Below are 26,323 nucleotides of genomic sequence, written 5' to 3'. Positions count from 1 at the left end.
AACCCGAAGGTTCATTACCGTGTTCACAACATTCTAGTCATTTGATATTTTCCTTGTCCCGTTAAATCCAGTCTAAATTCTCACAGTATATATTTAACATAAATGTAATATTATTATTCCATTTAAGCCTAGATATCTTTAGTTGTATTTTCCCATTAGATTTTCTGTCTAAAATTTCGTATCAATTTCCCTGTGCGTGCTACGTGTCCCACATGTCTCATCCTACTTGCTTTTATCATCGTGATGTATAATATTTTGTGAAGATTACAAATATTTCTAAACTCCTCGTTATGTAAAATTCTTCTCTCTCTTTGGTTCAAATTTTCACCTCATCAACTTTTTCTCACTCTTACTTTTAATAAGCAGTAAGTTTCTAAAAATATAATCACACTTCGTTTAATATTGACTCTGGGGTTTCCATGAGTTAACCAGTTTGAGTTGTGTCAATCAGACGAGGCTGAAACTTCCTTAGTAAGGAGACCTGATATCAGGAACAGACAGGTTCATGGACTTAAGTACTTATAAATACGAATTTTGGTTAAATTGTTTAAACATTACTTACAACACAAACTGAGGATTATGTTCTTGAAACAGAATTAAAAGTAACCGCGTCTCTCAGTGCCATATATTACTAGCGATTAGACACTAATCACCACATGTCTTTAATGTTATCACTGGCCCACCTTACGGTGCTGTATTTTTATGCCTTACTCGAAACACTGACATTGTATTCTGCTGGTATGTCTACAGGTTACAGCAGGCCACATCAAATGTAATTAGAGCAATTAAGAACAACAGTAATAAGTTCGTATGGGAAACGTTTTAATTTAACAGCTGGACAGATTGGACCAATTTTCAGTCACGAATTTTTAAGGACTGAGGAAGTGCTCAAGATGCTAATTTACTGTTATGTTTAGGATGAATACGAATTATCTGAAGTCTTTCAAATATTTGTTTATATAAAAGTAAACTGTGAGCAAAAATGGAACTTAATCTACCGGAAGAACTTCAAAAATGATTTAATGGCGCGTGGAATAAGTGAAGTAACTCCAATGACGGTCACTAGGAGTGCAAATGTTGCAGTAATAGCGTCTCAGCCTGTGATAGAAATACCATTCAACAAAATACGTACAACGTACCTCCCTCTGCAAATTCTTCAAAAACTAACTTTGTCCCAGCAGAATTCAGAGATTCAACATCGGTAACATCACAGATGATCACATATTACATTTCCAAAACATAGCTGCCTCATAGATTCCACGAGGCAAAGGAAATGAGGTGACCTGATCAAGACATGAACGTCTGTCTGTGTGTATTTGTTTAAAAATCTATATTTGAAAACAAAAGTTCTTGAGAAGCAGATGACTAACTGCTGCCTATTTCTAAAGGGGCCTTCACAAAACAGTTGTACCTCCCCACATTATTGTTTCTTTAGTAAAACATAAAGCAAATTTTCCGAAATGCCTTGAATTTCATTGTACGCTGACCTATGGGCGTTTCTGAATTCCAGGGTAAATTTCATTGTGTTAAATGGTACGAAAAACCACATGTTTGTGGACATGTTAGTAGACCACATGAATGAAGACAGGTTATATAGTACACGGCTTTCTAACATCTGCTGTTGTTTGGAAGTACAGCCATTGCTATAAAAGACTCTGTTTTCAATGCTGCTATAAAAGTCAAGGTTTTTAAAGTAAGGTTTTCAGCACTGCAGACAGAGCTGTAACACAACATTGCATGAAAGACCCCTTGCCCTCTGGTGTGACAGGTGGGCGCTCCGTAGTCAAAGGTTGGAAGGCATCTTCAGATTGGGAAACGCTGGCAATTGTGCGTTCGGATGATGAGTTCGGAGCTAGTCTGTAATGAGCACTGCAAATGCATTAGTTTATGTTATAAGGGTAGCGGAAACAAAACTCTGACAGTTATGTAATTTAGTCTTCTGATATTTCTGTAGTAATTTTCATTAGTATAAATTACTAACTAACTAACTAGATGGCTTACGGAACCCGAAGGTTCATCACCGAATTAACCAAAGCCCTCCACCAGTTCCTGTCCTGGGCCAACAAAATCCAATCCCCTTCAACTCCTATCTCCCATAAATCCCGCCTGAGATTATCCTCCCATCTACGTCTAGGTCTCCCCAGAGGTCTCTTCCCCTCAGGCTTCCCAAATAGTGGACCCAACCAACCAGATGGCTTACCGAACCCGAAGGTTCATCACCGAATTAACCAAAGCCCTCCACCGGACCCTGTCCTGGGCCAACAAAATCCAGTCTCCTTCAACTCCTATCTTCCGTAGATCCCGCCTGAGATTATCCTCCCATCTACGTCTAGGTCTCCCCAGAGGTCTCTTCCCCTCAGGCTTCCCAAATAGTGGACCCAACCAACCAGATGGCTTACCGAACCCGAAGGTTCATCACCGAATTAACCAAAGCCCTCCACCGGACCCTGTCCTGGGCCAACAAAATCCAGTCTCCTTCAACTCCTATCTCCCATAGATCCCGCCTGACATTATCCTCCCATCTACGTCTAGGTCTCCCTAGAAGTTTCTTCCCCTCAGGCTTCTTAACCGATACCCGGTGCACACCTCTTGCCCCATCCATGCGCGCTACATTCCCGGCCCATCTCATTCTTCTCGACTTAATCGCCCTGACAATACTGGAGTAGGAGTATAAATTATTACTGTTTAAATTGTCTAATATAATCCAACGCTTTCGCATCGTCGCCATATTTTAATCGATGATATATAAAAGCATGTTTATGTGAAGTGTTAAAGTATATTTACTGTCCTCACACCAACGTACAAATGGTTCATTATTTATTGCCATCAAATTTAAACTTAAGTAAAGTTTTCATGTGATCCGTCGTTGTCGTAGTCTAAGCTATATAAAAAAACGTTAACAAAATATAAAGGCTACTTATTAAAACACCGACACATTAATTAGTGTTCTTTTCCCCCTTCATTTGGCACTGCTGCTATTTTGATGCACCAGTTTTAAAGAATTGAAAAGTTCAGAGTTTGGTAACCTGGAGTGACGTGGTTAAAGAGAATATTTTAAGTCGTGAAAACTGAGTGGGATGGATCTACTTTTGGGACGTAATCGTAGGTGACAGGATAATATTAAAACTGATCTTAAGGAAATATGTTGTAAGATTTCGAATAAGGATAGCGTCTAGTGGCGCGCTTTTGTGTATACGGTAACGAACTTTCATGGGCTATAATATATTGAAAATTTCCTGATCGTTATAGCGATTACAAGTTTGCCGAATTGATTTCTTAGTTTTTGCGTCAGAGAATTGACTGCTGGGAAATTTAACATTGAATGTGATATGACAGGATGATATTTGAAGATAAATCTGTATAAGAGTTTCAGAAGAAGTGGCTGTGGCCAATTTTAAAGCACTTTCTACCTGTTTATCTTGAAGGAATAAGACCAATCAACCAGGATTGCAGTTCTACTACCCGAATTTGTACTGGGTAAGACTAGCTCACGTTGTAGCTGTGCCAAATCTTCCTGTAAAAATTAGTTTTGGTTGGATTTAGGTGGTATTTATTTTTTAAAGACTTCCGATTGCAGTACAGGTTTTAGAGGGAAACCAAGTGTGGAACCCAGATGCTTCGCTCTGATGATGATGGAATCAAACTCGAAGCAGGTCTGCACTCTAAATTTGAAGCGTTAATATAACCCGATTTGAAGCTTTCACTGCGACGTAACTCAATAAAAAATTTCTCGGGTTATCAGGCGCGTCAGATGGTTAGACGATGCAACCGACGGTTTAATCTGATGATGGGGACAGAGCTGGTCCCTGAATCGTCGGTTGCATCCTTTTACCACCTGACGCCCCTGATAACCCGAGAAAATTTTATTGAGTTTAAAATAACCTGTTGAAATTTTCTCTCTCTGCTGCACGTTTTAATAATAGTGGCGTTGTCTAGCGATACTATTGAATTTGATTCATAGGACTCTTATAACATGTATGAAATTACTTTCAGCTCCCCTCTGTTTGGATTTCATGATTCACACGTCTCTTACCACCCACTCGATCTTAGATTTGTTGTATGCAACATTTATTTGAATTCTTACACATTATGTAATATAATACAATATACCTCAGTTGGGAGTTTACTGTTTCCATACGTCTTCTTTCAGATTTTGTATTTTGCTTTTTAAAGAAAATGAGACATTACATTGCATTACAAGCTCTTGAAGACTGTACGTAGCTAAGTTAATTATGATTACTTGAATTTCAGTTACGTACAGGAGGAAAACTTCTATAACAGTTTGATTAATATCCGTGCCCTCGTTAATTGATTCTTAATGTATAACGTAGTGAATATGACGTGTCTTCTATTTCAACACCGCTTAAAGTTTTCAATATTGAAATAAACATGTATTAACTTGATAGTAATAGGCCTTGTTAGATTTAGGGGATATTGTATCTGTATAATAAATCTTGATGTCTAGTATTTATACACCTGAATGTACCTGGGAGCTCTGTGTATATCCTGTAGAAAGAAATTATGGCACTGTATCGGATTTAATTATAGTGCGTAACGGTACATTTGTATTGCCACATGTATTGGCAAAGAAGGCGCTTTACCGGGGGGACTCCCTTGTAATTTACCTCGGGAATTTCAGCATCCAGGCTTTCGTGGGCGCAATACGAGGGATCAGTACATACAAGAGCGCTATATCGGGGTTTGTCAACCCAGAAGATCATCATTGAGGATGTAAAATAGATTGAAAATGTATGTCCAATGGCTGGATGGTACCATCGGCCATGTTCCTTCAGAACAGAGGTAATCTTCGCTGACGAACCACTTCATTTACTCCTCAGGTCACTCGCTGCTAACTTCCCAAGAGAAAAGGAATGTCACTTGGCTTAGTCCGACGTCAGAGGTGAAGGCGACAGGTGGTCGCTGCCGATTAAGATGCCAGCCAGAAGTGCCGATTGCAGTGTCATGCCAGTACACATCCCTTCAGGATGTAGCCCGCATCCAACACGTGAGTTTCCTCTCTTTGTCATGTGTAGGAATGATCAACATTCGTATCAGGCCGGCCACATTGAAAGTTACAATTTGCGAAGAGGGTATTCTATTGTGTCTATAGAGTAGCCAACACAAACGGAAAAATACCATAAACTTCCCTGGAGATGTGAGACGTGGGCCTACCTCTGCTCCATAAGAGAATTAACATTTGATTCCAATCTTTTTCAAATGCAGGTTAACATCACATATAGTGTGAGACTTGTACGTAATTTCCGTTTGCTTTGTTTCATACGTGTACAATCCTATTTATGTGTTCTACCAAGCGCACCTTTCAAATTTCGGTCTAAGGTGCGTAACCCAGAAACCAGGACAATGGTAAAATAGCATAAGAGACAATTTGAGCTTCCTGCAAAACTGAGTCAAAGTGAAATCGAAACAATTCAAGTTTAAGTTTTTCTAGAACACTACTCACTTCAACCCAAAATTGGTTCAGACACCAAAGAAATCTAATCTCATTTTAAAATTCTCATACACGAAACTAATCATTGCTACTGCGTGGACACTTTGAAAGGGAAATCAGAGTGATCCAGACTTATTAAATAAATCACAGGAAGAAAAATGACGCAGGTTTTCATTATCCAACTGATTTGAAATTTGTTTTGGCTTCTGGAAATTTCTCACCCTCCAGTGTGCCATCAATGTCTTCGAAAGGCATTAAATGTAATTTCTACGTAAAGAAATATCGCCAATATTCTTCATTGCTTCATCACGTCTTACGACTATGACTGCTTGTAATTTTTCTAAGAATTAGATCAAATGTGTAAACTACTAGTTCATAGAATTTTACTTCAGGGTATAATCATTAGTCAGTTTCTTATTTGTCCACTTTTGACCTATTTTAATTTTTTGTTTGCTGCTTTTATTAGACGCAGTCATAACCAATTTTTTCAAAACTCTTATTGTTACTCAGACAGTCCCTACAGTTTTAACAACAGAACTTATACAATATCTCTCGCTAATAAAGTCCTCATATATACGTACCTGCCAGAGGCCAGTACTCATTTTCTACAGACTGAAAATACCTCTTTTATATCGGAAATAATAGAGTAGGTGTATCGCCATTTTTACCTAAAGACGAAGGAATGTTCATCCGTCCAATCGCATAGACTTCTAAGGTTTTAAGATTTTTAATACTTCTAAGGCAGACTACGGATAATGTCCAAAAGAAACACCTTTGCCAAAGACATTCATTTCAAAAACTCTTGACAACCTCAAACTCAACACAATTCAGTTTCTTTTCTACCCTTTCAAGTTTGGCGTTTAAGTCATGGTGACTGACGTAGCAATGCGAAATACCAAAGCCACTTTTCATCACTAACGTCAGCCATACGTTTACCTTTCTCAGTCATAAACATTTGTGTTTTTAGCCTCAAAGCCAAAAATCATTTCAACACCGCTCCAAGCTCCACCCATCGGACTTACAAGACGTCCACATATTGAGTATCGATCTACGACTAAAAAAAATTTGAACTGACTATGATTAAAAGTCCATGAAGTCGGATGTAGTTCGCAATCGACAATACAAGTTTAATAACAGGTTTAAAATTCAAAGTGTTACCACAAAGTGGCTGGCTGTTGGTGGATGACGTAGTGAAGTTCTGTGTAAAATCTAGGATTTTTTCTGTCTGTTTCGCGCCGCCCCACCTCTGTTATCATCTTTTTAATTTTGTCCAGGGTACCTCAAGTTCCTTCATGGTTTCACACACACGTAAAAGTAAATCCTCCCTTGTTGCTGGGCCGTGCGAAATTTTAATCGTAGTTAATTCTTCGAACTCCTCTGAGGATTCTGTCATCCTCGAACGACGATTAATACCTGAGCTGTATTGCTTGTGACATTAATCTCAAGCACTTCCAAACAAAAGCCTTCCCGTTATTCTGATTTCTTTCTGTTACTGTGAGTATCATCAGATCTTCGCCCTAGTTGTTCAATAACGCATACATGAGTAACATGATAACTTGTCCTCGATGCAAAGGAGCTGTTTATCAGTGGACTCTGTTCGAAAGACATTCTTTTGTGATTCAGTGTCATTTTTTAAAGCTGGTACCTTTTATCTTCTCAGAGCATAACCACAAATTTTTACACTTTTTTGTGTTTCGAATTGTAATGTTTCTAGTGTTATGAACACAGCAGTACTTTCGCTATAACACAAAGCTTCCCCATTCATAAAAAAAATAACACTCGTATGTCCACTTCTCTCAAAGAATTCTACTTTTGGATTCCACTGTGTATAATGATACAGACATTATGTAAGGTGTTTTTGTCTAATGTGGCCGAGTTTTCTTCAATTACAGACGACCCTAAGCAAATAATATTGTAAAAATTTACTCATTACTTACAATTAGGACATTACACACAGAACAGAACTCAGATAACCTTTTCAAATAATAAAATTCCTCTCTGAGAAGGAACTGTCTCAATTCCATCCAAAAGAAAGCTAAAATGGGTAGGCTAAATTATATATTTTTTATATTTAAGTATTTATAAATTTAAAGAGAACACGAAAAACAAATGAATTTGAGTTGAATGGTGAAAAGCATTCTCTGACCGAATTTCGCGATCGAAAGTTTACCCCTTTTAAAAATTACTGTCTATTAGGATCTTGCGCCGTGTAGCCTAGTGCAACTTTACCGACGTTTCAGAGGTTTTTATTGCCTCCATCATCATGGTCGTAAACTTCTACCAGACTACACGTCGCAACATCCCAGACGATAGTCATCTTCATACACCCCTCCATACAGCAGTGAGGTCATGGAATCTCCTATTCTGTCCTACCCAGTTCGACTCTCGGTCTGGAGAACTACTATCAGGACTGGCACTCCTTCAGTAAGGCACAACTTCTTTCTCTCGCGTCATTTTCAATTCATTACCTAGTAATTAGTTTGTTTTTCGACTCTACATAATCTGATCTTCTGACAGCGTCGTTAAATAAGTCGCGTTGTCCTAAAAAGTAGCCAATGTCCTTCACGTTTGATTCGAAAAATGCGCCCTTGGAAAAATAATTGAAATTAAATATCTGACGTTGTCGACTGTGCTAGCGAGAAGTTAAACTGAGGACTTAGGTGGGGTCTGGCGGAGTCTGGAGTCAGGAGATCGGATTTTTGTCGGTGCGTTCAGCAGAAATCTTGCTTTAATCGTCGTGAAAATGTTTTCATATTTATTTTAGTTTATGGCGAAATTCGCAGTGGTTTACTTTCAGTGCGATTTTAAGCAATATTACTGCAATAAATTGTATTAATGTGAAACACAGAAAGTTTTATTTCCGTCAACTTTAACTGGTCATATATTACGCTAGTGTTGAAATAAAATAAATTACAGGAATTTCTTTTACTGTAATCTTCGTCACGTTCTAATTTGATAGTTTTGCTCCAAAATATTTTAATTTTGCCCTATTTTTGAAAGATTTCTTGTCTGCATTCTGTTAAAAAGTCGTTTTCTGTGTGTTAAGTGTTATACGGAAACGTCGGGAATCATGTCGACTTTATATGGGACGCGCGTGAGATTATATGCTGAAAAGGGCGTATAAGACTCATCCATAATTACAGTAACCTTGCTTTTAATTTCATATCTGCTTGTGTTAGAGATCTTACGCCCTGCACTCAAAACCGCCTCTGACAGAAAATATTTCTAAAAATGCTTACTTCTGATACACGCTATAGGAGTTCTGACGAGAATGTTAGTACCTACGAGAGAGGACATATTTTTTTTTTAAAATTCCGAAGTGAAAGTTCTTCTTCCGAAAATTACTTGTAAATCTACATGGGTTTGAACTAAACTCGTTGTGACGTTATGGTCTGGATACAGTTGACTTAGGACTGTGAATATTCGCGGATTCTTATGACCAAGTTACTGAACATTCTGTTTGCATAAACGGCTAAAAATATCTTTACCTTTTTAAGAAAGACGCTGGTCCATTGGATTACGTGGTTAGCTATTTGATTACTTGATTATTTACATTATTATTTAATTAAACAGTCAGTTACTTCGTTTTCAAGTTAAACTGTTAATTACTTACGTGATAAGTCATCTTCAATGAAGATCATTATCATCACAGGAAAACATTATATCATGTACAAACGCTCATTTCGTAACCAAGACTCAAACCGAGTACCTCCCCATAATTTATCCGTGTTTTTCGAAGACTTTGTTATGAAATGTTGTTTTCTTAGATAAAAAATGGACGTGCTGGAGGTATGACATTCTTGTCGTCCTTTCAGAGACTGATTACAATTAACTTACTCCATCTCTGTGATCCCAGTCGACGTCAGTAAGTTTTGATACAATAGAACAGACGCCCACGACACGTATTTTACTCTGACCGATATCGTCACATGCGCGTAACAATTTTCACGTTAGTTCTGGGGCCCTACATACTTTTTTGAATTGATAAATAAACCTAAAAGCATCTTATATTGAGTATCGGGTAGTATCATGCGCCATCGGCAATTATTAATAGAACTGTTACGTGATAATCTTAATTAGTATTGAAATTTTATAGGTGGTCATTAATAAAATATATTTAAATTTAAAAGCAGACATTAAACTAAAGTTATTTCTTTAAAAACACCACATATGTGGATTGTAGAATATTTTCACCATTTGCAACATGTTAATGTACCATTTATCGGTACTCTTCTGCCTGGATAATAATAATAATAATAATAATCGTCAGGATGTGCGGGAACATTTTAGGTGTCCCACCACTCCCTCGGCCACTTACTGGAGTCATTCAATTGTATCTGTAGTCATGTGGTGGCATTGAAGGAAAACAGGTACCATCTTTCAGATACCCTGGCGAAGTTTCCTGATGTAAAGTCGACTGTCTGTCTATAATACGTACAAGTTGGCATGTTTCTTTTTGCCTGACTGATTTTTTGAATAATTCTTGTAATTATCGTGAGGTGAAGGAACAGCTGCTAGGCGATTAGAACGACTACAGGCAGCTATAGATGGGCAATAGACTGGCCTTGCAATCTGTCTCTCTCTCTCTCACTCACTAATAGCAGAAGAGACGAGGCAAGTGTGAGAGCCAGTGTAAGAAGGAATGGAGGATGGAAGAAGAATAAGAAGAAGACAGGAAATTATTGTTATCCAGAACCCCGTACAAAGACAAAAGAAGGTGGGGATTAGAATTGCGAGGGGCTATTTCTTTACAAGACGTTAAGGCCAATTCGTGTACAGGAACTCGAAACACATGAAGGTCATACAATTTGCCACATAGTCATGGAATCGGGGTAAAATTTCTTTAATTTTTATGTATGAAAAGTTAAAAAACAGTATGATAATAACCTTTAATTATTCGTGTTTTTTTTTTGTCTAATCACAATTGTATATAAATAAAATTATACATAAGATATTAAAATATCATTTACATATTTGGTACATCTTTTTACTACATGGTTCAATGTAACCGAAACATGTAGTAAAAAGATGTACCAAATGTGTAAATGATATTTTAATATCTTATGTATAAATTTTATTTATATACAATTGTGATTAGACGGAAAAAACCACGAATAATTAAATTTTAATTCACAATATGACGCAATTATATCAACTTATGATAATAACCATGTATTCTCAGTAAGTTTTGTTATGTTTCGTACATTCATAGCATTTATTTATTTTAACGTATCATTATGTTATTAATATTATTATGAACTGAATTATTATTATTATGTTATCGTTACATATGGATTTCTTTCTTGAACTAGGGGTGTCCTAAGTACCTTACAATGAATAATTCCATGGACCAGAGTCCTTTTCGATAAACTGATAATCGCTTACCTAGTCATGAAACAACCCGCCTTCCATGGAACCCGAAAACTTATTACCGTGTTTAGAACACTCGGGCCACCGGCCCAAATTCTGAGCAACATCCTACTCTATTTCTTTAATAATTTTAATATTATCCTCAGATCTACAACTATACCTTCCGAGTGGTCTTCTCACTTCATGCTTCCCAGCCAAAATTCTATAAACATTTCTAATTTCCTTCATAACTCCTTCTTGCCCTAACATTCTCCTGAGCAACCTGTTTTCAGACACTTTAATAGGTGTTGTTCTATTAGGGTTACGTACCAAGTTTTGCACCCATACAAAACAAAACTTTACTGTTCTAGGCCTATATTTAGATGGGAAGACAGATACTTGGGTGGTATCAAATATTCCAGGATTTCACTTTTGGTTACTTATCTTAGTTCCCAAATATTTGAACTTCGCCATATTTTGAAGTATTTACTCGGAATCTTTTACCCATACAATAAATATTTCCAAATTTGCATATTGGATTAATTGTGTGTGAACAATTTGAATTTGTTTTGTGTATAATACAAGTAACTTCGTTGTAAAAGGACGCTGTCATTCAAAAATCTACGAGCAATAAAGCAGACGTTATTACAAAGATATTTTAAAATGCGTGTGTGGATGGTGTTGGACCGTAATCATATGTACGTCTTACTACTAATCTTTGCTGTCACTTGAATTCATACCTGGTCTTTGTTAGCTGTTTTACTCAGCGGTTAATAACTTCTGCACACTCGTTCCTTAGATTCTAGAAATCGCCAACCGTGGTGCTCTTATCTGTAAATAGCGGAAGTGTTTCAATGCTACGTAGCGGTTCTTTGATCAGGTACAACAGACTTACCATGCTGTAGATCTGATATATTTTAATTTTTTTAAACTATTTAATTAATTATATAAACAAAGAACGTTAGCGAAAAATGTATTTCTCCCTGAACAATATTTTATCAGTTCTTTATGTGTGATGTGTTTATGAATATACTTATTCAAGAGATATATATATATATATATATATATATATATATATATATATATTATAATCTCTGGCGATCATGGAGTAATTGTGCATCATACTTCAGATGATACCCACCAGGGCGTGCAAATTATTTATCGTAACGCTTGCTAGAATTTGCTCCTGATAATCTCATGATGATTATTGCAGGCCAAGAGTTTGTTACGCGTCTGTTTACTGATGATACCTCAGTAACAGTCACAGTTTTCGCGCACTCTCTTGTTAAACATTGTTCCGTTTAAGATATGATTTAGAAATAAAGGGTTACGAGAAGCTACTTTTTCGAGAATTCAATTCTTAGTAACATATTATCATCGTGGTATATTGGTTATTGAATCTCATTCCTGGAGATGTCAATTTAGAAGCTTGGCTTGGAAACTGTTTTTCTTTTAGAAATTACATTCCTGTCTTCAGTCCCTCCTGGAATAACACATCTTCGGTTTATTTTATTTGAGGTTGTTTATTAAGAAGAGAAGATTTTGACATGGAAGAGATAGATTTAGTTTTATTTCTATTAGTGGATGAAGAATTAATATCAGACTGGAACTGAAAAGAAATGGAATGTAACCTGGGTTGTTGTGCCATGTAATCTGGTAGACGTTTACCGACGTTTCAGTGGTACATACTGTCTCATATCAGAATACATCCATCTTGAAACTCAACGCCATAGGAACTCACCCTTCAACCTCTTTACTCTGTGAATTACCTGATGAAGACCTCATGTATTGTTATTATAACATATTAAAGAGTTCAAGGTCATTTATATGTTCTTTTGATATGACCGAAATTGCCATCGGAAATTATCCTGTCGTTTCTCATTCATTTCTGAATAATCTATGTGGATGATACAGAATGGTTAAATAGGCAGTCATGTATATTCAAAGGTACATAGGCCTATACGTAACATGTTCCATGTTAGTAGTGGTTGTTCATCACTTATGTTGTATACGTACATTTCTTATTGTCCGTATTGCTTGGCTGTTTCCATTCGTTTAATGTTACTTATCTATCATGCCTGTTACTTAATTGTAGCAAAAAGTAACCAGTCACTGACTCACCAACCGGCTGACTTATTAACCAACTATTTCAATGACCGACAGACTTCAGCTCCTCTGTATTAATGATAAAGAAATCACCAAATAGGTCCTATACTTGGTTGTAAGATATTATCGAAATATTATATTAAAAAATAGTCTTTAAATAAACAACCAACACAGAAAGAATAAAATTTCGTTATTAGTTTCGACTATTTTATTTTATCTTAACCTTTAGTTAATGGTTAACATCTATTATGAGGCAATATGACAAGTGTTAATAGTCACCGTGTAGCGTTATACTATAGGTTAAATATAAACAGAGCTGTAATAGTCTTTCATTAGTTCATTATCTAGAACTTTGTCCGCCATATTGGAGGCTAGCGTGTTATGGACGTGTTAATCTTCAGCGATCCGTGGTAATCAACACGTGGCCATCGTATGATGCCCATTGGTCGTAGCGAGGTACAGTCTTGTTAATTCATCATGGCTACATCCGGTTTCTTTTTTGTAAGCTATGATGCGGGGAGAATTAATCATTGTAAAGTGTTACAATTATTTCAGAGCTATCAAATCGTTGGATTTGGCGTATGTCTGTTTCCGTGCAAGGGAAATAATTGAATATCTGTGAACTACAGTTCGGATTTCATATGAAAAGTGTTCTTTAAGTGACTGTCATAGAAATCAAATTCGCTTACAAACACTTACAAAACGTAACTAGATTTGATCCAGCAGTTTTAAAGACGACATATGTTAACGCACACATACGACATCCCCCATCTTGTGTTCGCTGCAATCACTTTGTTGCAAAAACTGCGTATCGCTTAAGATTTCTTCATTTGTCATTCCAGATTTTAATATTTATCTTTTAAAATATATAATAAAATACAGGTCAATACACAAAACTTTATTAGGATGTTAGGAAAGACCAGCGGAACACATCTTACAATAATGAATTGTTGAAAGGCATGCATTGAAATATAAAATAGTTTTAAACAACAACACCTGAACATGATGTATTACATCGAAACATGTTGTGGAAAATGAATGAAAGCGCTCAAATGTAACATCCTTATAGAGATGAATAGCGCAAATTTAAAATTTAAAATTTTAACATTTAAATTTTAAATTTTTAACATCCTAATAAAGTTTTGTGTATTGACCTGTATTTTATTATATATTTTAATCAAAAACACAAACATGACGCATGTAAACCTTGAATTTATCTTTTAGTAGCATGATAATTGAAAATAAAAATGTAATGAAATGGATATTAAGGAAGAACTTAAGGAACTGTTTAACGTGGCGGTTTGTAAGTAAGTCTGCACTGCTCGAATATTGAATAGTCATAGGTTAAATGTGTTTTTCCTGTTTTATAAATTGCTTTTACCGACGATAGCAAAGCAGTTAAAAGAAATGTACAGAAATACAATTTTACTACACATGCATTAGCCTATGTGGGTTCATAAATCGTTCAAAGGCTGACAGAACAGTTACAAACTTTTAAAAACGTCAGGTAGCAATTAAGTCTGTCGGGTTATGTCGAAGTAACGTCATTATTTTTTTTACAAAATTGATTCTATTGATGGATGAGTTGTTTAACGGTGGTCATGTCACCTGCTGGTGTTATTTGTCATAGGCGGAACAAGTTAGACAAAGCAAAGAGCTGCTCGAAGCTAAAGTTTGGCCTACTTTCCTTTCATAAGGGGGGGAATAGGGTTGTGATATCAAGCTGTGTGTTTGTGTGTTCTCTTTTAAGTTTTGGACAAGTTGACTGATTATAACGAAACTCTGCGAAGACGTTGATCCGTCGGGGATCAGCTCAACCTGGCACTTTTTGATTCTCTGGAGCGTGTTTTAGGGTCAGTTCTGGCATGTTACTAATTTATTAGTTTAGTATTTTTGATACATCGACATTCCTTAAAAAATGCCTTTTCCACCTTGCACATTTTAGTTAATGTCAAATGTTTATCTTGTTGTTTGGACTAAGACCAGATGTTTCGGTTGCTGTCTAGCCATCATCAGGCCTGTACTGTATTGAACATATTTATTTGCAGAATAAAATATAATTCTGTTACAACGAAAAAGTTAAAGACTTACGAAATATACGTATGCACACACGTGGCTTGAAGCAGACGCCAAAAATAAATAAGAGGTTCCCAATTCATGCCATCTTACGCCGTGGTAAGCCAGAATTAGAACAACGCAGTGAGAAACTCTTGTTTTCAGGTCGAATTGCAGGCTGGATCGGACGTTCGTCTTCCCAGGCGACGTGCATTGCCTCCTTTCCACGGTCGTGTAGCTAGTTGGCCACCTATTCCTTAATAACGTACGGTTCAGTGAGCCCACTGCGATACTGTTATAGCCTACTGCCGACAGACGATGGAGCCACATCCGGTTGCAATTAATATTACCCTTATAATTAATTCTATTACTTACAGATCCGTGACGTAGCAAACAAAGCATGACCACCCGCTCTGAGACGTTTTATTTATTACATCGTCAATAAGAAAACATTCACAGTTCCCTCCTACAGTTTCCAGATACGTGTTTCCTTATGTGAGAACTCGGTTTAGAAGCTTTGCACCTGACATCTTAAACCCACATTTACTAAATGACAGTCAGAATTGAAGTAGGCGATGTAATTCCCAGTGTTGTTTTGGTTTATCTTGAGGTTCTACACCAGAATTACAGAGGAACATTCTATTTTCATCTTCAGGGTTGAAATAAAAAGGCGGCAACATGTTTCTCATGTCTTAGAAGACTGTGAGTGAAAGCCTGTCAGTAAATATCTTCTCTTCTGTTTTTATGAATTCCGAAAGTTTGTTATCGTGGTCGAAACAGCAAGTCATGTAGACGCATTTACGCCAGCTGAAACCAATCGCACCTCAACGCAAGCCTATTCCTCTGGGGTACATTTTAATGGGCCTGTTGTCTTATCACGTGTATTAAAGTGGTCTCGTCACTATAAGTTTGTTCAACAAATTTTTTCATAAATTTCTAATTTTTTTCATAAGCTCTACATTTTCTAAGTCTTGTTTCTTCAAGATTTACTTAAAAGTCGCTTGAATTTACTCCCAGGGCTCCCTAGTGTTCTCTATTCTTCAAGTTTTACGACAAGTTTCTCTATGCAGACCTCGTATTAGCCATGCGTGCTACATATCTCACAAAAACTTATTCTCCTTTATTTAATTATCCTAATAAATCGATGAATTTTAGAACTTTAAAGTGAATAAATGAAAACCAGATGAAGCAGGTTGTAGACGGAATGGTATTGAAGGAGCTAAACCATGAATTTTATATTTTCTCACTCCAAAGTCTGCTCCTCTATTTATGTTACTGCGTTGGTTTGTTAGAAGTTTCATTAAAGATTAAAAAGACGTGTAGCATGCAGAACTTACGTTGGATTGCTGCATGACACTCTTGTATGAAACTAAAATAAACCTATGGAAGTAACAATTCGTCAGACAGATGAAGGAACAAAATTAGACGTGAGGAAATATAAAATTCATGGTTTCGATCCTTTAGGAATGTTTGTCTCCAGTCTTGTTGTAATTAGTTGATTTTAGAATTCACAAATTTCCTAGTTTTACAAATGTTTAAGTAATTATATACGTACATGTTAACGTATTTCGTTTCTTATCTTCATAGTAAGCTTTCTTTCAATCAGTTAGTTAATATTAGTCACTCAGTATGTTGTAACAAGTGTTAAATTGTACGCTAATTCCTTAGTTACCTATTTAATCAGGCGGTTATTATTATTATTTATTTAGTGTTCTGTCTGACGACAGGTCCATATGAACAGGATCCTTCCATCCTTTTCTCGGACTGGGACCTGTTCATATACGTTCTTGGCAGATGATCCAGAAGTGGTTTGCCATTGCCTTCTTCTGTGTGTGAATGGAGTAATTGTTGGGATGCCACGGAGGAAAACTCCGTGTTGCCTAGACCACGGCCTTGCCCAACACAAGTTATAAATTCGGGCACCGCCGGGAATCGAACCCGAGACCCCAGGATTACAAGGCCAGCGTTCTAACCGCTAGACCACCTCATCTTATTATTATTTAGTGTTCTGTCTGACGACAGGTCCATATGAACAGGATCCTTCCATCCTTTTCTCGGACTGGGACCTGTTCATATACGTTCTTGACAGATGATCCAGAAGTGATTTGCCATTGCCTTCTTCTGTGTGTGAATGGAGTAATTGTTGGGATGCCACGGAGGAAAACTCCGTGTTGCCTAGACCACGGCCTTGCCCAACACAAGTTATAAATTCGGGCACCGCCGGGAATCGAACCCGAGACCCCAGGATTACAAGGCCAGCGTTCTAACCGCTAGACCACCTCATCTTATTATTATTTAGTGTTCTGTCTGACGACAGGTCCATATGAACAGGATCCTTCCATCCTTTTCTCGGACTGGGACCTGTTCATATACGTTCTTGGCAGATGATCCAGAAGTGATTTGCCATTGCCTTCTTCTGTGTGTGAATGGAGTAATTGTTGGGATGCCACGGAGGAAAACTCCGTGTTGCCTAGACCACGGCCTTGCCCAACACAAGTTATAAATTCGGGCACCGCCGGGAATCGAACCCGAGACCCCAGGATTACAAGGCCAGCGTTCTAACCGCTAGACCACCACCGTGGCAATCAGGCAGTTACTTTTTATTATTTCAATTACGTGATCATTTCCTCAGTTTGTTGGCCAATTGGAAGATAGACTACAGTCAGATGTGATCCTTCTTTTTATTAATCGAAATTCGTTTTGTAGATTTCAGTTGTGTCCTTCCATTTGCCGCAGCGACTAAGGGACCTCATAACTTAATTCTTTAATCACACTTTTAATCAGAGTAATTTATCCGTTAGCAGTTCAAGCTTAACAGCAGGAGAAGTTGCTAATGGGAATAACGTTGCATCTGCGTCATCTCACTACGTGTCGACTAGTATCGAGATACGGGCGAGTGTAGAAATGATTCTTCTCGTTTGGCAGTTCGTGGCTTCGGGTGGTGGTGTCTTACTTAAAATAGTTCCTCGTGTGTATAAATAAATAAATAAACAACTCCTTTCCCTCCCCTCTTCTCAACCCCCTCCTCTTCGCCATCGTCTTGTAAGTAACAGTTCAATGTAGCTTTAATTTTGTAGAACTCATTATGCTGTGAGTCTCCATTCACCACGCCTACTATACGCTAAATTAAATTCGACTGAAAGTCTTATCAGCTGTGTGTTGAAGTTGAGCTTCGTTTCTCTTTCGTCCTTATAAAAAGTATAATGAATTTCTGCCATGCAGATTATTCTATTTCTATCCTATCCAAAAACACGAAGATTAAAATTATCAAATAATTTTACGATTTGTTTCGTTCAGATGTTAAACTTCGTAGTAATTCACAATGAAGAAGGAACATAGCTCTTGGGTATACGAGAACAAAAACGCTGAAGATAGTATTTGGACCCAAGAGATAAGAATTAGAAAGATGATTAGTACCTTCATAACTTGTGATTTTCGTTAAATATTATTAGAGTGATCAGAGGTAACTCAGTGACAGGTCATGTAGAATGCATGACAGAACCGTGAGAAATTAAATAAAATATGGAAGGATGGAACATCTTGAGAGATCTAAGAGTAGAAAGCTACAGAACATAAAACATATTTTAAATAAATATTGTGTGAGAGGGTGTGAGCTGGATTCAACTGGCTCAGATTACGGTCTCATGGCGTGTTCGAACACAGTAAAGAGCCTTGGGTTTCAATAAAAAGTCTTGAAATATCTGGACTGTTTCAGTATCCTAAGAAGGCCTCTGCTCGATGGAATTAGTTAGGTAGTTAGTTAGCTACGCTCTTCAGCGCGTGATCTACTGTGCCAAGAGTCTCGGGCCGCTCTAGAGTTGCAGGCCCTTGTTTGAAACCCTTTGATGCGCATATGTTTTTGTTTTACGTTGTCATATTTATAAGGATATCTGTTTTGTTCTTATCTCCCATTCGATGGGTATTGCAGATTTATTTATAAGGGTCTCGAAGGCTTTTCCTCGAACGAGGCCATGCCCTCAGGTGGGTAATAACGTCAATGAACAAGTAACTCCATGGAGCCTAGTTCCTCTTGAGGAACTGATACTCACTCAGAAGTTTAAGACACCTTATGTAATTACAGAACCCTAATGTTCATTACCGTGTTTATAAAAGCCTGCTAATTAAGAAGAAGAATCATATAAAGTCACTCTAGACTATACACCAAGATCTTTAACCGTGTCCTAAGGAATAAATTATAGCCTGAAAGGTATTGAAATATAAATTCAGGTTCTCCTTTTACTAAATCCGTAGCATTCTCAACCTGTTACGTACTCCTGAATTCCTCAAGACCACAAAATGGAAAAGTATGTAGCCAATATTAAATCTGCAATACAAATTGAATTCTTCAGAGTTGAAAGTGGAACGGTTATTTATTAAACCTAGCGTTTCTTAGAGAACACTTCTCATAGACGTTTCATTCCTACTGAGGTCTGTACATTCTAATACGAATACGGAAGTAATTAATCCGGAATTTTATTGCAAGTCTTGTCACTTCACAATCTTTAAAGCAGGTTAAGGAACTGCACAGATCGTCATAAAGAGTAACACTTTAGCAGACGTTTACAGATGTGAAAGAAATAGACCACAGTAACTGCTAATTACAACCTAACGAAATTCGTTGTACGTAAAAGAACTATTAAGATATTAGCAGATCACCGGCGGTGTTACTGCGTGAACATTCGACAAATGCTCACATGTCATATCAGTGTTTATTGATCAAAAGGTTATCACGGTCCTGATACGTATCTTTGAATATTTCGGGAAGGAATTGGTCCTGATCTTCGCCGATATATGAGCACTGGGCAGGTTCCGGGTTTGTGATCCTTGCTCTTGTAACCTCATTACCAAAACAATCTCTTTTGTTTCCAGCGCCAGTCTTCTATCGTGATTAGTTCCCGAACTAGGAATGTGTTCTAACCGGGACTCGAACCCATGACAGTCTTTTGGTGTTGTGGCATTTGTTCATAATATCTCCCCGCTGGAATAGCTTCGTTTTATAATGCTTAGATACAGACCTACAGAAGCCATCCACACAGGCTGGATTATTAAATTTCTCTAATAATTCTAGACAGTAGGGAATTATAAATATTCCCATTACACAGTCTTCTGCAATATTTCTGTGCATCATCTAAAGTAAAAATAATATTCTTAGCATTCTGTAGAAACCAAAATCTCTCTACTCATGGAGTAAGAGATTAAATTTCGTAACCATACAAAACAAGAAATAACAGTGCAAAATTGCATCTTAAATGATCACCAGACATGGAGGCCAGCGGTGCAAGAATGACTTACAGATCAATAAACGTCGTTTCAGTATGATGGAATGGGGAAATTTTTGTCTCTGGAAAATATTCAATAACAAGAAGGGTGATTTTTTGGAAATTTACTACATATTTGTATGTACCCAACTCGTGTGGGTAATTATTTAGTCAGAAATTATAATAATATTTTCCTTATTTTCTACTTATCTTCTTACGTTAGAATTAAGTACTTGTAGAAATTTCGGATAAAAAGACTTTCATTATTTCTTAAAATTAATGAATATATATTTTAAATTTCTTTAATTGCAGAAAAGATACCGGAATTTTATTCAGAATAAGTCTGGAAAATAGGCAATTTTAATTAACTAACCTACTCAATAATGCAACTTATTTTACAGGCACACGTAACAGCCAGTCTGAAGCAAAGCTTTCGTAATATTCGTGTTCCTATACTAATATATTTAGCAGACAATTGAAAAATAAAATAGCTGTTGATTTCTATTTCCTTATCAAGGCTTTATAGTTGTCTACCAGTTAGCGATGTAGATTCAGTTGAAATATTTGTTTTAGAATGGAAACCAAACATCCTCCCCCGTTCTAACCACTACTAGAAATAAAAAGTGACTTGATGCATACGGAATTACAATATGAGAGGTGTGGTCCGGTTTTGTAGTAGCAGGTAAGAGCAAGTTTTCTGTATTGTGCGATATATGATTTCAGACTTTACCTACGCACACATCAGCTCAATATACTACAGCAGAAGAGGGCTGCCTACCTGCTACCCCTCCGCAGCGTACCTTTTCATTTAGATGTGGACCTAATATCATTTCTCATTTGTATTAACGTGGGCAGACTGTAGCTCTACCCATGTCCAGCGATGCATATTTGAAAACACAGCCATGCAGTTACATAGCATAATACTGGTAACTTCCCCCCTCCACAAACCCCGAAGTCTCTAACACAATACTAAATATTTCACTCTCTTCTGGAAGCAAAACAGGCTTATGTCACATCGGAGGATACCCAGCTGGACAATGGATTCCAACTCAGTCGTCATTTTGCCTTCACGGACGACAAAATCTTTGAATGACTTGAGATAACCTAACCTAACCTAACACATCGTAACCTCAACCGACTGAGCCTAACCTAACCTAACCTAACACATCGTAACCTTAGCCGACTGAGCCTAACCTAACCTAACACATCGTAACCTCAGCCGACTGAGCCTAACCTAACCTAACCTAACCTAACACAACACATCGTAACCTTAGCCGACTGAGCCTAACCTAACCTAACACATCGTAACCTCAGCCGACTGAGCCTAACCTAACCTAACCTAACTTAACACATCGTAACCTCAGCCGACTGAGCCTAACCTAACCTAACCTAACCTAACCTAACCTAACCTATCCTAACATAAAGCAGAGAAAAGAGATGTCTAGGCTACCATCACAGATGAATGCGAAAAATCACTTCTCTTGTGTTAAACATGATAAGGGTAATCGCGTTTGCACACTTCATTTCGAAATTTAAATACTTATCTTATTTTCTAGAAGAAAGATCTCTAAGTATTACTCTTAAAGCCTACTTCCCTATTGCGGGGATTTCCGTCCCTACAAATATTCTGTTATTAATGATGTTAAACCAATGCCAGCTTATAATCCAATACTAAAGTGCAATTTATCTTATGCTTAGCATTAATTTGAACTTGTAAGCAACCAATCATAGGACTGAATCCTACTCAGATATCCTTAATTTTTTTTTTTTGCAATTTCATGTTTCGCAGATTATTATTATCATCGTCGTAAATTCGTCGTCGTTGCGGGGAAGAACGAATTTCTGAAGTACAAATTTTTGCTAATTTAAGTGCGTCAGCTGTGACCTCCAACATTTGCACTATCACTCTGTGTATTGACTAGTTGTAGAGTTGACAGTCGCACATCATTTACAGTCACGTTTATTATCAGTCATAATATACAGTTTTGTACCCAGCAACCCATTAGTTACCGCCATGAAAGGAAACTTTAAGTATTAAATGTAGATTTTTTCCCATGACCACCTTAGTTGGTTTATGTTCAACAAAACAATTGCCCAAAATCAAACTGAGTAGCTCTCAAATCCCTGAATTAAATCGTGCAAATGCTGCTTTCATTTAACAAGTTCGTACCTGCGCCATATTGTTATTACTTATTGCACGAGGAATTAGTAACCACGTATATCATTACTCTCAAAAAACATTTATCAAAAAATAAGTCAGTTGCTTGAGAATTTGATTCCTTGCGACATTACGCTAAAAATCAGTAATGCCATTGGATTTCTCTGCTTTGATTTCTGAAAGATGGTAACAATGCTATGAGCTGATCTCCTATTTAGGGAATATATTGGTTATGCTACCATGTTCTTCGACTCTTATGGCTCAGTCTCAACAGACCGTACACGTTACTCTTTGAAGTATCAGAGTAAAACCCCGAACTTCCTTCATATAGCCCTAGGCTTGCTATTCATCGAACGCGAATCGCGGTGAAGTATATGATGAATTATTATTATTATTATTAGTGTTCTGTCTGACGACAGGTCCATATGAACAGGATCCTTCCATCCTTTTCTCGGACTGGGACCTGTTCATATACGTTCTTGGCAGATGATCCAGAAGTGGTTTGCCATTGCCTTCTTCTGTGTGTGAATGGAGTAATTGTTGGGATGCCACGGAGAAACCGGGGAAGCCCCCGGAGGAAAACTCCGTGTTGCCTAGACCACGGCCTTGCCCAACACAAGTTATAAATTCGGGCACCGCCGGGAATCGAACCCGAGACCCCAGGATTACAAGGCCAGCGTTCTAACCGCTAGACCACCTCATCTTATTATTATTTAGTGTTCTGTCTGACGACAGGTCCATATGAACAGGATCCTTCCATCCTTTTCTCGGACTGGGACCTGTTCATATACGTTCTTGGCAGATGATCCAGAAGTGGTTTGCCATTGCCTTCTTCTGTGTGTGAATGGAGTAATTGTTGGGATGCCACGGAGGAAAACTCCGTGTTGCCTAGACCACGACCTTGCCCAACACAAATTATGATGAATAGCGAAATTAAATATCATTATTAATAATAAAACTGGAAAGTCGTATTCCTTACAAATCCTGAATTATTAATAATATATTACGTCAATTATCTTCCTTACGCGACTTTAGTTTGAAACATTTTCACATTACGTGGTCTTAAAGTCTACTTTAAGTGCCGTAAAATGCCTTGAAGTGAAATTGAATAGGTTACGTAAGCATTGCAAAGTAACATAATCCAAAACAAATACGTTTTGAAGCATTTGGCGAGAATCCAAAACGTGTCTAGGATCAACAGGAACGAGTGATCAAGACGTCGAATTAGCAGAGTCACAACTAATATTAAGATTTACGCAAAGGCCCGCGAAAATAATTTTATCTGCTTTAAATCAGTGTTAATACTATTCGAGGTAACAGTGTAGTGACTGTTTTTAAAGTAAGTGTAGTTGTTTAAACTGATTATGATACATGTAGCTTAAAATAATGGCGGTGGTAGTCATGTTCTAAATAAAGCTTGATGTAACGGTTCAAGACGCGAGACGAACTGAAAATGGCTGGTGAGGTTACTGCAGTTGAACGAGAGAGAAAATTGGGTTCGTTATGAAATTACGAGAGGAAACAAATTATGGAAATGATTACTATCATTCGGCTCAAAGCTTTTTCATATCGCATGCCCCCCACAACAACAGAGATAAGGATGTGTCAAATATGGTCTCTACTTTGACGCGAGAACAAAAATTACACGTGTTTTTAGAACGAAGTGTTGAAGGACATATTTGACGCCATAAAAAGGACTAATCAGTTTAGGAACTTTGTGGTTTATTGGCTAAAGTTATCCTGGTGTTGTTAGCATACTAACCGCGGGGCTTCGGTTCTGGTTGTTGATAGACAGAGGGTGTAAGGAGAGCACACAAAATTTCGGCGAGGAAATCTTTTTGAAGACGAGTTTATGCAAGACCGAAAATGGAATGACATTTTTGCATTAATATGGATATTAATGACATAGGTTGTAAGAAATGGAGGTGAACGCAACTGGCTCAGGATTATATCTAAATGGCGAATTTAACATCAATGGCATTCTACATCCAAGAATAAAATTAATGAAATTAATTACTACCAAGATTATCAGCCTAATTAAAATAAGATGCTTCTCATAAAGACTCTTATTTTAATATAATCTTTACATGCATCAGACCGAAGGTAGTGGTCGAGTGGTTAGCTTCCTTCTTCGTATTTGGGAGTCCCCGGATTCAAATCTAGGTCCGGAGACCAGCTGTTCTGACTGAGGTTGTTAGTGATAGGCAAATGCATAGATACTACATTAAATTGGGTCAGTACCGATTCCTTCCATATCCTATCCAATTCATTGCCCGCTGTCGGCCTCTCATCTGACGCTGAGAACGTCGTTAAATAAATAAATAAATTTACGTGTACCAGAAGCTTGCTTTCAGGAAAGACCAACATTGGACAGAGTCAAAGCTCATAACAATTACTTATAGAACGGATAAAAATTTGAAACAAAATGTGGTTTGCTAATTTATGTTTACGCAAGTTTTCATTGGGTTCCTCGTCTGTTGGCTGTAAATTAGCAAAACAGATGAATTTAAGTTAATGTCATCAATATATCAGACTGACTTCATGAAGCAGAATACTTGAGAAGCCGGTGGTCTCTCATCTGGTTAACAAGTCACCCATATTATGTAGAACCCCGAAGGTTATTTTTATTTTAACACGATTTGACTACTGAAAATTGTCCTTGGGCAGTTGGATCGATTTCTACACGTCTACGTCGCATTTCTTCATAGTCCATTTTAGTATTATTTCTTACTTACTCCGAAACATTTCTAATTGTCTCTCACCTCCAAAGTTCCAAGATAAAATTTTACGTGAAATAAAAATATTTTATGAAATTAATGTTGGCTATAACCAACAGAAGATTATTTCAATCCGTAGAATAATCAAAGTATGTATTTGAAATCTCAAATATGTCACTTAGTAAGCAAAAAGTTCTCATCGCTGTCTAATGTCGTCACGACGTTTGGCGACAGGGGCTTCATATTTCATGGCATTCGGTAACTAAAATTACAGTGTTCGTGGCTTATTTTATGTTATGTAAATATTTGCCTGAAATGACTGAAGAAAACAATGGCAAAACGTGGATCTTCCTGAGAAGAAGTAGAAATGTTAAGTCATCAGCGATATTCGATTACGTGCATTCACGTAGGTCTCTTTTCAGTTTGCAGTGTTTATACACTACGTTCGGTTTCGTAGGGGGTACAAATTATTATGTTCTTAAGTTTGTTTTAAACTGCCTATAAGACATTTTAATACACGGCGTCGCAGTACAGAACACAATTCATCGCCTTCAAAAGTCTAGACCCGTTGTCCATATTTCTCTGAGACGCCTGTAAAGAACTGACAAAAGAGTTTCTTTTATTAGTCTTGAACTCTTTGAATTACGCAAGGTTTCATGAAATTAAAATGTTGAATGTCTGTAAAAGTTCTGTGATTCTTTGGATAATTACCATCGAATAAAACCGTGGGTAAACTGAGGACGTTTCTGGGCAGAGCGTGAGGACAGAAGGTCATTTGAATCTAAAGGCGAAGAACCAAGCTAAACAGGGAGATATTTGCACTTTGAGGAGTTTTATAATGTGTACTTTCCATATATAAATCAAGGAACATGAGATGGGCGGCGTATGTAGCATACATGGGAATTCGTTCAATATTTCAGTAATACGTCAGTAGCTTGGAAACCTGCGTATAGTTGGAAGGACAATGTTTAAAGATATGTGAAAAGAATGATATTTAAGGGGGCAGGCTGGATTAAACCGGCTAAGGACGGTTTATTTTAAACACGGTAATGAACTAAGCGATAATGGTCTAAATAATATTCTTGAGAAAGAAACTGCTGGTAGCCTACCTTCTTGAAACTATTGTCGTGTCGTGAAAATGCCACATGTGCCCTTCTTGCAATTGAGCGGTGTTAAATTGGACTGACCACTGAGGTTTCTTTCTCCCTGTTCTAAGTAGCGTTTATTTAAG

The 26,323-nt window shown here is 37.3% G+C and overlaps 1 protein-coding gene and 2 long non-coding RNA genes across 5 annotated transcripts in view; 2 read left to right on the top strand and 1 right to left on the bottom strand.

Moving 5' to 3' along the window:
- The window catches only part of LOC147875029 (uncharacterized), a 336,681-nt gene extending 331,762 nt beyond the window's left edge, over nucleotides 1-4,919 (top strand). The window contains exon 6 of the long non-coding RNA XR_002542653.2: nucleotides 4,839-4,919. This is a non-coding gene — a long non-coding RNA (uncharacterized LOC147875029). The remainder of the gene's footprint in view (nucleotides 1-4,838) is intronic.
- The window catches only part of LOC110828392 (uncharacterized), a 120,212-nt gene that overhangs the window by 67,933 nt on the left and 25,956 nt on the right, over nucleotides 1-26,323 (bottom strand). The window lies entirely within an intron of this gene.
- Nucleotides 4,987-26,323, top strand: part of ct (homeobox protein, cut) — a 298,644-nt gene continuing 277,307 nt past the window's right edge. The window contains exon 1 of the mRNA XM_087357925.1: nucleotides 4,987-5,005. The gene's annotated coding sequence lies outside the window, so the exon portion shown is untranslated. The remainder of the gene's footprint in view (nucleotides 5,006-26,323) is intronic.

This window comes from Zootermopsis nevadensis, unplaced genomic scaffold, assembly GCF_977971745.1.
Source record: "Zootermopsis nevadensis isolate Lab colony 2312 unplaced genomic scaffold, Znev_1.0 Znev_ptg000002l, whole genome shotgun sequence".
NCBI classification, from domain to species: Eukaryota; Metazoa; Arthropoda; class Insecta; order Blattodea; family Termopsidae; genus Zootermopsis; species Zootermopsis nevadensis.
This window is presented reverse-complemented; position numbering and strand designations above follow the sequence as displayed.